Here is a 3,365-nt window from a genome sequence, read left to right as displayed (position 1 = left end):
AATACTTATGAAAAATAAACACCTCTTCCCTTACCAAGGATGGCAATATATTGAGAATTTCTTCTCTGCATGGTTATTGCCAGAATTTTTATTTTCCAAATTTAGGTAAATAATTTGAAAAGAAAAAAAAAGTTTCATTCATATTATGAGTAAAATTGACACTAAAAATTAATCCAGCTTACAATTAACTAATTATCAACTACCTTCACTAACATGTGCATCTTTATCATTCTGATTTTTGCAAATGTTTTCATTTTAGAGCTTTTCCAATTCTTTTAACATGATTTAGTGCTAATCGATTTTACTCAGACAATTCAGAAAAATGATATATACTCTACCAGTATTTTCCTTGTGTGTGTGTGTGTGTGTCTGTGTGTGTGTGTGTGTGTGTGTGTGTGTGTATTCTAGAATTTGAAATGGAAAGAAAATGTAAGGGATAGGCCTATAGATCTCAGCGGTTACTTGGCATATCAATGACCCCTGTAAACAGGCTGAGCCTCTACCTGCACCAAAACAGATTGCTTGAACTCAAGATTGCTTGAATTCAGGAGGTCAAGGCTGCAGTGTACTCACGCCACTGTTCTCCAGCTTGGGCAACAGGGTAAGACCTTGTCTCTTAAAAAAAAAAAAAAGAAAGAAAGAAAAAGAAATGCCACGTCCAGGCCCTGACCTTTCTTTGAGGTTCTGATTTATGTGGCCAGGATGCTGGGGAGAGTAGGGAGAGGGACTAGAAATGGGTATATTTTAGGGTTTTCAAAATAAAAAATCCAAACATAGGACTTAATTGCTTAATTATAACATTAATACATGTATCATTTTGATGTATCAAATATATCGTTCCTTTAGATACATCAAATGTATACACTTGATTTTATATGTATCATTTAATACACCTCAGGTCTGATTTGGCCTGAGATCCAAATCAGGCCATTTGTCCTGTCATTCAACTCCAACAGGATTTTACTTTTCCTGATTTTATGGCATTGTAATCTTCTCTTTTGAGAACTCTATGAATGTAACTTACTTATGACACTCTTTCTATTACCATTCTTTCACACATTTCTGACTTCACTTAAGAATAACGGAAATGGTAGCATGGGTTATGTGATACTCAAAACATTTCCAGCTACATTCAACACTGGCAAGCTGTCTACATATTTCATAAGCAGGTTATCTAGGAAAAAAAAATCAGTGAAATTTCATACTCTACATGGGGAAGTCAGGTCAACTGACCAAGCGGAACCTTTTTGAAGAAAAAGGAGAAAGAGTCTGAGAATCAGGCATATTTGGCTTTGAATTAAGCAAAAACACTTGTCTTCAGGTGACAAGTTAGTTATTGAATGTCTACGTGGGCCTTAGCTTTCTCAAGTGAAATGGGAATGATTATTCATTCGTAATCCCATACCATAAATACTAGTTTTCTTCCTTCACTAACTTGCCGAGTTGTGCTGATATCCTCATTCTTCAACTGTGACACAATATTATGACATTTCTCTAATACGATAAAAACAATGTTAACACATTTTTGTACAGTAGAAAAATTTTGTCAGGCTTTTTCCACAGTATCTATGATTGTAATGGTAGGCTACACATTTTATTTTAATGATGAGAATAATGATCACTTTTATAAAGCCGAAAATACGCTTAAATTCCTTAACAGCTAATTCACACATCAATTTGGAATGAATGTATATCTATTTTCTGACAGCTGGATTATATAAGAAATTAGGATATCTCTTTTTTTTTACACACTTTTTTATGAAATATTTGCTTTTACTTAATGTAACAGAATAAAACCCAATTTCCCAATGGTTATTTAGTCAGCATCAAATTTATTTGCTTCAGTGTCATCCTAATGTCCACCCCATTCTCTTTACTTACTTATCCATGATTGCAAAGTCAGTAGGCTATGAATTGTTTGTTTCCCTCGACAGGATACTTTACACAAGAATTAGAGAAAGACAATAGCTATTTATGGCGTAGGGAATGTGACTATATCTCCCCTTTTCTCTGAAACACAAGATTCATATAGTTAACATATTTCATATGTGACTAATAATGCATAGTCCTCTCTTCTAACTTCTCAATGCTTATGGATCCTCTTGATTCTTCACTGCACTGACAATGTTGCTAACGCTAATTGGGAGAGTTTTGAATCATCCCTTAAGATACTTTACACTTGGTATAGTTTCTAATATTTCTTCTTTGAATGTTATTTCATTCAAACTGTCACTAAATTAAAACCCTCTATTAATTTCTAATCATGATATCTATTAATTGAATTTAATATCAAAGAACTATTTTATTCTTTATATGCTATATATTGTTAAGACTATATAGCACTTTAGAGTTGTGAAAAACTAAAATTTAAAATAGCTTACATTTATTTTGAAACAAGATATAAATATAAAACCTGATGAGTTACATGCAGATAATAAAAACTACATCAGTCAAATAATTAAAACATCTAATGATATGCATGGGATACAAATAAGAAACACAAAAAAGCAAATACTTAACATATTAATATAGTAATTAGACATATTAATTCATATATATATAAGAATATATTAATCTAAACTAGAGGTCAGCAAACTTTTATTCATGAGGCGCCAGAGGGTGAGGCTTCTTTGCACTACTTAACTCTGCTGTTGCAGCAAAAAAGCAGCCATACACAATATTTAAATGAATAGGTTAGGCTGTGTTCCAAAAAAACTTAATTTACAATAAGGACCCATGGTGGATTGCCTTTCCTAAAACTAGGTAGTAATTGCAAGCTCACAAATTCTGATTTAAAAAGTTTCCTAGTTCATGTTTAGTGAACTGGACACTTAATCTGAACTGATCCATAATCAGCTTGGTTTTGTAATTAGACGGGTCATTGTGCACAGTGATAATATTAAGAAGAACAAGCGTGAGCTCTTTTTTGCAAATGGACACTTTAAAACTTGGGGAAACATTTTTAGAGGAAGGCTACTAGGAGGAGGAAAGAATACAAATATGTCACATTCCATTTTTATTAATAAATATATTTAAAAACATTTCCTTAGATATTGATTTTTTTTTCTTTTCTTTTTTTTGAGACGGAGTCTCACGCTGTAGCCCAGGCTGGAATGCAGTGGCACCATTTCTGCTCACTGCAACGTCCGCCTCCTGGGTTCAAGCAGTTCTCTTGCCTCAGCCTCCCGAGTAGCTGGAACTACAGGCACGCACCACCACGCTTGGCTAATTTTTTTTTTTTTTTTGTATTTTTTAGTAGAGACAGGGTTTCACCATGTTGGCTAATCTGGTCTCGAACTCCTGACCTCATCATCTGCCTGCCTCAGCCTCCCAAAGTGCTGGGATTACAGGTGTAAGGCACCGTG

The sequence above is a fragment of the Mandrillus leucophaeus genome, unplaced genomic scaffold (assembly GCF_000951045.1).
Source record: "Mandrillus leucophaeus isolate KB7577 unplaced genomic scaffold, Mleu.le_1.0 Scaffold519, whole genome shotgun sequence".
Taxonomy (NCBI): Eukaryota; Metazoa; Chordata; class Mammalia; order Primates; family Cercopithecidae; genus Mandrillus; species Mandrillus leucophaeus.
This window is presented reverse-complemented; position numbering follows the sequence as displayed.